Raw genomic sequence first — 10,648 nt, 5'->3', positions numbered from 1 at the left:
AAAATTAAATTTAGTATTCTAGTGTTTTGTTCTGTTTTTATAATAAAATATATTGTCCAAAAATGCCCGTCTTGGTGTCCATAAATACCTGACACGTCCCAAAACTGCCTCTTAATAGTGTTCTGTTTAACGAGGCATAACGTGTTGTTTTGCATATGCATATGTCAGTGACCCAATATAAAAGATAGTCTTACATAGTTTATCCTATATACTTAATACTGCACCTTTCAATTAATTCTGTAAGAACAACACTGACAGGTTTAATAAAGTATAATTTATACATCTTTTTATGAATTTTTTAAACTGACTAATTTCAACTGCTGGAAAAGTCTGAATATCATAACAAAATAGCTGTTCTCATAACCGCTTGCCTGTGATTGAAACATGAGAAAATAATCACGATGCGCTCTAAGCAACTTTCAACCTATTGATGTTAATCTTTTTGAAATAATGTCCGTTTCATTTTAGATATTTGTAAGATCTTTTTTACACATCGGTTTCTTAAAAAAGAATGATGAAAGACATATTACTACGCAATTATTATAGTTAATTAGAATAACAATTATTCTTGAAAAAGAAACAATCTCTCACTAAAATATGCACTTTTGCTTGCTTTTAAGAACATACGTCCCCTTTTGTACTTTTAGTTATATAAACTATGTAAATAAGTACTAGATTTAGATATAGTTTCAGCCGAAATTATCATGAAAGAAGTGTCCATAAGATTCCGTCATAATGTTATAAATGTGATGGTAAACTTTTGTAGCTGCTTACGCTTATCCTCAAACGTGTGTGTAATAATGCATTGTATTTCTGACAGATATTCCATGGCAATAAATTTAAAAAACCGTATAAAATAACATTGTCAAAGTCGGTCAGCGACCAATTTTATATTCAATTTGTACACAATTTGATTTAATTTTGATATAGATTGTTACGAGCAAAGGTTCAAAGACAATTTACTCATATACTGTTTGTGTTTAAAATTGCGCAATGGAGTCTTTTTCACCAAAAATAAAATGAAAAGCCGTGCGTTACAAACGTTATAATGTTCAGTTTACGTTAGTTAAAACAAGTAGATTGTTTTGTTTTTTTACCTTAAAAGATTTCAAGCAATTCTGAAAGAATTGTTTTATAATTTATTAAGCAGTAAAATTATGTTGTTTTTTATATTATGGTCGAATCTCAAAAACGTTAAAGCATATTCAACATGCATAAATAATTTTTGTTCTCATATTTATTATGAGCTAGTGCCATTTCCTACTTTGCAAATATACAAGCATATAATTAATTATTTTATACAAGCATTTTGGAGTTATATTATTCAGTATTATTTTCACCACCATAGGTAGCAGACAATTTTTATCAATTTTTAATACTTGCCAATTTGTTTTTAAACAATATTGTAAAATATGTTGTTGTATTTTTGGTTGTTTATACATTTGTATCAAAAGTTTAAAGAAGTTAGATAACGTTTATTATAATATGACTTTTGAAACATTGTTAATTACATATCTCATAGCTTAACAAACCACAGATGGCATAGTTGCATTTAAGTCGTGACAACAAAAGTAATTTGATATTAACTCATAGCTAACCACAATAAAGTCACCATGAATACACGTTAATTAGAAAATCCGCTAACCTTTTCACCTCCTTAAAGATGTTGAAGAATGTTTTTACACATTTCAAAATAATGTTTATAACACGGATTTACCTAGAAGATTAATTCCTCCTGACAATAAGGTTTAATTAACTCTACTAATGTCACGAGATTGGAAGTTTATAATCCTATTCGGATAATGACAAATTATCATGGGAAATATCGCGCTCAGGAAAATGTTTTTACAAATATGTCTTATTAAGGAAATCGTTAAAAGGTAAGATTTTTTTAGCATGTGGAAATTATTTCCAGATCATATGCTCATTTTGTTATCATATGAAAAGCTTTTAGCAAATATTTCACAAATTGCACTATAGTTAAACTAACTGTTCATGGTGAAATGGCATTGTAAAACGGTAACCTAAATATTTTTAGAGTTTCCTCTTTAATACATTAATTGCAATATATGCGTGATTTTGATAGATATCTTCAATATTTGCAGGAATCGTACACATTGGCTTGTCAGCGTGAATAAATATTTACAAATCAAAGTGACAAATAAATCTAATTTGGCTGAGACACATATTCTCGGAGCCTATATCTCTATACGGAATATGTCAAACCAAATCAATCAATTATAAAATATGATTGACTTTTAGGCGGCAGTTTATGGTTACATTTTTTAAGGGAATTGAGTGCAAAATGTTCTACTATGAACAGTAAATTAAAAGTGTTATAATAAATATTAAAACAGTAATTGCGTTTTGTTTTCAAGTATTTCGTAGAATATCAAAAATATCTACCAAAAATATTAAAGGCAAAATAAGCCTTTAAAATGCTATAATAATTATCTTTAACTTTCAATCGCTTTTTTAACACTTTGTTTACATATTTCTACTTTTGTAACAATTTTAGCGCTATTGCCCTTAAGTGAGGTAATAAGCGACACATATGTAAGATAATTACAACATGAAATCATGGGATCTATGATTGTCCTAGATCGCTTGCCTGAAAAGACTGCTAGAAACATGTCACAATTTTTAAATGCAGAAGTAAACTATTAGTTTCCATTTGGTGTACCAACTGCATAATTTATAAAGCATTTGCAAGGACATGCAACATGCCAAGATCTGTACAAAGAAAACTTATATGTGTTTAACTATACCAATCTTTATAAACCAAGTGATTCCGTTGCGAACCAAATTTTGATCCCTGGAACATGATTTATATAACTTTTGAAGAGGACAAGGTTATGCTACCTGCTAAATATCTACGTTCTCGTCATGTCTGAAAGAAAGTTATTATTAAATACATTTTTAACATTTTTAGCTCTAATATAAGCTCTTACCTACTTATGAACCCTTTATATTTAACGTTTATAAAATATTGTTTATCAAACCCTATTGGCAAAAAATTGACACATTGCTTTCAAAACGGCCCCTGTGGCTTAATATTTTAACAATTTTGGAGGATATGTGTGTTTTCATGTGAAGTAAATTATTAATATGCATATAGTTTTAATATCAATTACAAATGTTTCTAACTCTGACATGGATTTGGACAATAATATGCCGCCTTGTACTTAACTTAAACAATATTGTGTCATTTGTATGTTCATATTGTCTTCAATAATCAAACATGTCATTTTTGATAGATAGGGGTGGTCATTTGATAGAAACATTTCATTTGAAAAATTGAAAAGGATTTTATGTCAATATTTTATAAATTAACTTTGTCTCATCTGCTCCCGGTTGTGTTTCTATGCCCCTTCTTATGATTGGTTGCGTAACAGATAAGAAAGTTTGTCTATAAGTTTCTATTATCAAAGGAATTTAGATTTAATATTGAAGTTCAATTATTAAAGATAAAACTCTTTTATTTTACACGAATGACACATTTCTTAATTCATCGATCATTTGAATTGCGTATCAATACACATGCTCAGTCTGAGAGCTATATTTAGAACGCTATATAAGGAGCTGTGTCAGCCCGCTGCGTCCTTGTCTTTCTGGAACTCAATATAGCGGCTGCTGTTGTTTTAAATTGCTTTTCCAAAATTCTTAACAAATTAGGATTTTAATTTTGTAAAATATAAAATTTAATTTCATACGCTAACTAATTGAATGCTCGTTTTATGTAAAGCTTTATAAAATATAGTTGTTATAAATTAAAGAACAAGAAAAGCATTGATGCTTAGCAGCATCAAAGGGCGTCCAAACAAGAAATGCAGCAAGTGAAGATGAACAAGTAGACATTTGATGACCAGATATTCTTATAAACTTTTCAATGGTTAATTGGTTTTTACCACAATTTTTATATATAAAATAGAATATTATATAATAGCTTTAGCTTCGTCATCGATTGCAAATTACCCTGTAATTTTATGTTGGATTTTCGCCAACGTGCTTCAATTTATGGCAAATTTGTGAAAGGCAATGCCTAGATTTATTGGTTGGGCCGCCTATGACTCGAGCTTTAGGCTGAAAAATGATGATGTTACCCATAAAACCAATTCAGTCGGTTGGTCTTTCAATTACCTCACCTTTCTCGAAATGTATTTGCCTTTTAATACAAAGGCTTCTGCGTCAACAGAAATTGCTGTGTTGCATATAAGTCTATAAAATACTCCGGAAATCACCAGTCGGTACAGTGCATCATTTATAGTAAGCAGATACGACAGGACCCTTCGTATTCTCAAGATGCTCCTTCGAAATTTAATAATAGGTCGTATTGTTTCTAGTCCAAGCAACTCCCTCACTGTTCCAGTACCAATGTTGTTCTTCTCGACCGGAATATTTATGGGGCCTAGGTTCGACGCTAATTAATATAATTACCCTTAAAACAATTGACAGGTTACAATAAAACCGATGCTTGTTTTATATTATTTAAACATTTATAAAAAAAATAATTATACTCATCCAAGAGCACCAGTTTTCCCGGAGAATCTCGCGTCAGTTTAACAAATTCCAGCAGTTTTAAAAAAACCTCATGTGAGGACAAACATTTGGATGGATTGTCGGACCATAAAAGTAATCACCTATTTCCAATTGCGAATTAATGTTGGTGGGCTCGTTCTTAAACTCACGGGTGCCTCGAAACTGATAACAATTTTGTTATTTCCACCAAGTAACGGCGTAAACGAATTTATCAAACCAGTCTACTAGCATGTCAAATATGCACAAATCGACGAAGCATGTAGTATCATTTGTTCAACGTAAAGCAAAATTGTCTGTTGCAAAGCTGATATAAAATCATATAATTTAATCAGCTTTTAACTTGTGTCTTTTATTGCCAGGTGACGAAAATCTGACTTACTTGGTATTATGTGTGTTATAAATGTTACCCCAGGGTTCCACCTACGACTGTTTCATTTAAAAAGAATGCTTCTTTCTTAAATTGCCTTGTTAAAAAATGACTTTTGTATGGCAAACGTTAGTTTTTCCCTGTCTGGAACTCTTCAACGTATTCAAACTAGTTGAGACCTTGACGTATCACCATCTGTGCAGGTCTATTAAAAGTATCACAGACTCGGGGCTTGAAATAAATATGTCTGTAAAAAACTATCACTTATTCGGGGCTTGAAATAAATGCGGAGAATTAAACCATTAATGTTCCCACAAAAAAGCCACATACGAGCTTTTTGGCTCATATCTTCAAAAATATGTATCTTTGAAGGAACTTCAGTCTATTACTTAACTTTATCACAAAGGTTATCCCTACAGGCAGAGCTTTCTTGCGAAGATTTTATGATTCTATGTAGAAGGTTCAAATATATTTCTATTTTATACATGTTAAGGGACGTGCGCGAATTCGCCATGACCTGCAGACATTTTCACAAAAAATCTTACGATTTATCTTAAGTTTTTCACTTACGATAATCGTCAGTGAAATCTTAAGTCTGTTTCACAAAACAAATCGTAAGTGAAAAAAAAAAATCTCACGATATTTTTTTGCAAATTACACTTACGATAAATCTTAAGATAAAAAGCTTCCGTAGCAACGTACTTTCGGTTTCGGTGCGCAATATTACTTTCCGGTTTCATAATCGCCTGCTTGAAAAGAAAATGGCCGCCTCAAAGAGAAAGCCGAACTGGTCCAATGATGAACTGGACGCTCCGGCGCAAACAGTGTCAGAAAATCTATTGACTATCAAAAGGAAATTTTCCCCAGGGCTATCAAATGCCCAGAAAATGAAATGCTGGGAAAGCATTACAGAGCGGTAATTTGACATGTTGTATTTATATGACCTAATTTTCTCTCTTGTTGATACTCTATATATAGATGCATATTTTTAACGCTGGTGCGCATGACCTCATTAATCATTGTTTACATTCTATATGCATGTATACATGTATAGACAACCGATAAATTCTTATTTATGAAAATGTTAAGATTTTATTTAGGGGTTGTACATTTAGTTGAGGAGAGTTATTGGTTAAAGTTTATGTCTTTTGATAATATTCAAAGCCTACTGAAAAAAAAAATCACTCGATTCATTTTACTGCATGACTTTTAACTCCTTCAAATGGTAGCAAGACACTTCACCCTTCAAATTTTGAAGACATCAAAAAAAAATATATATATATATATATGTATTTCTCCAGTTCAAAAACTTAATATCTTTTTTAATAAATTGGTGTCTATTTACTGTAATAATAGTTGTAAATATTACTACTTAATTTCAGTATAAATGCAGTCAATGTCTCCGGTGTGAGGAGGGAGACTGGTGAAGTAAAGAAAAAGTGGTTAGACATGTCCAGTACCACCAAGAAAAAAGGGAGCCTCAAGGCTTAGAGAACTTAGAATGACAGGTGGGTGTACTGGACCCACTGATGACCTAAAGTCTTGGGAGAAAGTTGTAAGTATCACATCATTATTTTAGAAAAAAATCAGCTGAAAATATGAATTTTCCTTAACAAGACTACTATTTTAAGTCATAACAATAACAAGATATTCAAAGTCTAGGTCCCCAGCAGGGGTCTGACTTAATGGAAGACAGATAAGGTAATTTACATAAAACGGTTTCCTAGCTGTGATAAAGAAATGACATGAAGCCAAAATTCTAATAATTATGTTGACTTTATAACTGCATAAGCCTGCTAAACGTATGGCTCAGAAATACTTGCAAACTAAATTACATGTAGTAATATTAAATTATCAATTCATTGTCCTGAACAGAATTAAACGTATATGGTAAATTTAACACATCATATATTCATGGTACATTATGATATCAAATAGAATATAATTGTTCTATAACAAAAAAACTTGTTTTATTAAAATAAAATAGATTGTGAGTTGTCTGGCCAAATGTTCTGTGGAAGCTGTGTCTGGCGGAGTGGAGAACTACTCCGGAAACGAAATTCGGACGGACGGATGGACGGACAACGCCAAAACTATATCCCCCACCCGATTCCATCGGCGGGGGATAACAAGCGCTGGTCACTTTACAGCTGTAGAGAAATCAGATGATTCATATTTTTTGTTTGCTGTAGTGATATTAGTATTACTGATGTAATTAATGATGTTTTTTTTTAAATACAGCTTACATAATCGTATATGACAGAGATGAAATTGGTCTAGTTCTTCAAAGGACTACTTCAAAGGACATTTGAATTGTTTTATCCATACCGACTGCCTTAAATATTTATTGAAACATGAAAAAAATTCCTTTATGCCATCCAACAAAACAATCTTATTCAAGATTAAGCTACGCATAAGGGTTTCTAATAGTTATACACAGAGTAATGTTTGATCTTAATTCACAATAATATAAATATCATGAAGCCATAATAAAATTGTTGATGTTGTGTAATTCTATGTTTCTTAATTATATATCTTAAAAGAAAGACCGTACAAGCAGTAGTATAAAGAGTGAGTAATTGTAGATAAAGTATCTTCATTTATACAGGTATGGAAAATGTGAATCAATGTAATTAGTTATCAGTTATAAACATCATTGATAACGCAATATGACTTTAATAGCAACTTTCCTCAGAGTCATATTCACAAATGAACATTTTTGTCAATATAATTCCATTTATAAGAACTTTTTCTTTTTGTCTCAACCCAGTATTCTAGTTTGTCATAAAAACAAACTAATTAAGTTCACGTTGAGTGATTTCCTCATTCTTGATCTCTCAAAATAAATTGAAATTCGTTTTCGTCATTGAGAAGTATGTGCTTACGGTTGCAGTGAAACTCAGTTCAAAGCAGCCAAGAAACTAGAAATGTGTCCATAGGACACGAGTGCCCCCACCGCGCCACTGTTTTGTCAATCTTTTTACTAAGTCAAGGGAAATAACTCTACAAATACTGGATAAATCCACAAGCGAAACCCCAGGTGCAAATCTAAATATGCTGAGCAACCTGCCCATAAGGTTTATTGACTATGTCAAATCCTTTTTGAGTAACTTGCGACACAAGTTGAAAATTGCATGACTCTAGGTCAAATACTTTTTGAGTTACGTGCGACACATGTTGAAAATTGCAAAATTTCACTAAGTCAAGGGCAATAACTCTGAAAATACTAAAAATATTCAGATGAAAATACCCAGGTGCACAACTACACATGCTGATCAACATTCCTGTAAAGTTTCATGACTAGTCCAAATACTTTTTGAGTTACATGCGACACAAGTTGAAAATTGCAAAATTTTACTAAGTCAAGGGCAATAACTCTGAATATACTAAAACTATCCAGACGAAAATGCACAGGTGCACAACTACACATGCTGATCAACATTTGAAAATGTTTTACTATTTTATTCAACGACTTCTGCTCCTGTCAATTATATGCTCCTATGACAAGAAAGGTAGATGATTCCAAATTGCCAGTTTTTTTATTATATGATACATTGACGGAAGAAAAGGTCATTCACCTTAACATTTATTAAGGGTTAATTACTAAACAGTTTTATAAATCTATTTCAGATGAAAGCGCGCATGGCTCCCTTTTCATCATATAAATGTATATTTATCTGTCATTGCAAAACAATCTAAGCATAAAGGGCATATCGTAGATTTTGGCTGGTTTGGTGCACCATTAACCGGTTTAAACTCCCCAGCAGTCATTATTATGCTGCTGACCGTTCCAAGGCGGCGCCCCTCTGTGTTCCTCAGATGTATGTCTATGTCGTTTCTTACTGTTTTGGTGACACTTTTGCTTGTGTCCCTTGTTGTTTTCTCGTCCAGGGTAAGTATCTTCCACATTGCCTCTAGTTTTTATTTCTTTGATTAACGCCCCCCCCCCCCCCCCCTTCCCCCGGTCTCCTATCCCCATCCCCTTTGTGGGCATATTATTCTTTTCTTTTAATTCCTAATCAGTTACAAATTATTTATCATTTAATGATTAACCCGTCCGTGTTCTGTCTTTGCCCTGTCCTGTTTTTGTTTGGGGTCCACCTGGGCTCCTTGCCACTGGTTCTTGTTGCTGGGTCATATGGGGGTTGCGTTCATTGAACGCCGCCTTTCCTTGTTGATCTTGTTTATCATATTTTAGCGGAAGGATGTGTAAATATAGTAATCCTGAACAGATAATATTGTACGTTGATGGTGTTGAAAGTGGTAGTTTTTGCTTAAATATTGATTTTTTATGCATATCTGTGGATGAAGTGAAAAAACACTGGGACAGTTCCTATAATTGACATCGAAAAAAACAAGATTGCATTTGAGAAAAATGCTATGCCACCGCATTAATACAACACTAAATAGTAGTGTAGGAACAGATTTTTTTTGTTTCTTTACAATTTTGAAGATTGTCATAAAGCATAGATCCCTGACCTATCTTTTTTTTTATTAGATAAGTGGTTAAATCTAATGTTAACTCAATAAAAGATCAGAGTAGGAATATATCAATGCACTCAAGTCTAGTGAATTTGGTGGTAAAGGTCATATTTCACACAGCCTAAATTTCATGACTACATCAAAAGCAACACAGTAAGACACTTTGTCAAAATCTAGGTCAGCTGAAATCAAAGTTCACTTTACATCTTAATCTGTGCACAGGGTTCAAAATTTCATAGCTGTACATCAAAGGACAAGAAAGAAGGTCACATCAACAAAATCTAGGTCACCTGATATCAAAGTTCAATTTTACAACTAAAACTGTGCACATGGTCAAAATTTCATTTGCTGTACATCAAAGGACAAGAAAGAAGGTCACTGTCCCCTTGGGCAAGGCAAAATTTTGGACCCAAGGGTTTAATTCAAAACAATCTTGATACAGGTCCACCAAACAACATTTCAAGTAAAATATCTAAGCTGTAGCATTCTCCCATTCAGAAAACATTTGTTTTATTTTCTGTTTTTACTATGTGTACATAATGAGAATCACTGCCCCCGGCAGGGCCAATTAAATTGACACCAGGGAAAAATTTGAACAACTTTAGTAGAGGACCTATAGATGATATTATATAGCAAACATCAAGCTCTATCCCTTGTTCCTTCAGACAAAAAAATTTTTATTTTTTTACTATGTGTACATAGTGAAAATCAATGACCCCTGGGGTGGGGCCAATTTTGACCCCAGGGCTATAATTTGTACAATCTTGCTAGAGGTTCAATACATAATGTTTCATGCAAAATATCTTAAACTCTAGTCTTTGTAAATTTAAAGAAGAATGATTTTTTTAAGTTTTTTACTTTATACATATAAGGAAAACCTATGGCCCCCAGGGCAGGGCTAATTTTGACACTAGAGGCAAAAATTTGAACAACTTTGGTAGAGTTCCTATAGATGATGATATCATTTAAACAAATATTAAAGCTCTAAGCCTTGTACCTTCAGACAATAAGATTTTTTACTATATATATATTTAAAATCAATGACCCCTGGGGCGGGGGCAATTTTGACACCAGGGCTATAATTCAACAACAATCTTGCTAGAAGTTCACTTCACAATGTTTCATGCAAAATATCTAACCTCTAGCATTTGTCAATGCTAGAAGAAATTTTTAAAAGTTTTTTACTATAAGTTTTTACTATATACATATAAGGAAAACCAATGACCCCCGGGGCCGATTTTGACCCCAGGGCTATAGTTT

The sequence above is a fragment of the Ruditapes philippinarum genome, unplaced genomic scaffold (assembly GCF_026571515.1).
Source record: "Ruditapes philippinarum isolate M1 unplaced genomic scaffold, ASM2657151v2 ctg5751_1_1_1_1, whole genome shotgun sequence".
In the NCBI taxonomy this organism is placed as follows: Eukaryota; Metazoa; Mollusca; class Bivalvia; order Venerida; family Veneridae; genus Ruditapes; species Ruditapes philippinarum.
This window is presented reverse-complemented; position numbering follows the sequence as displayed.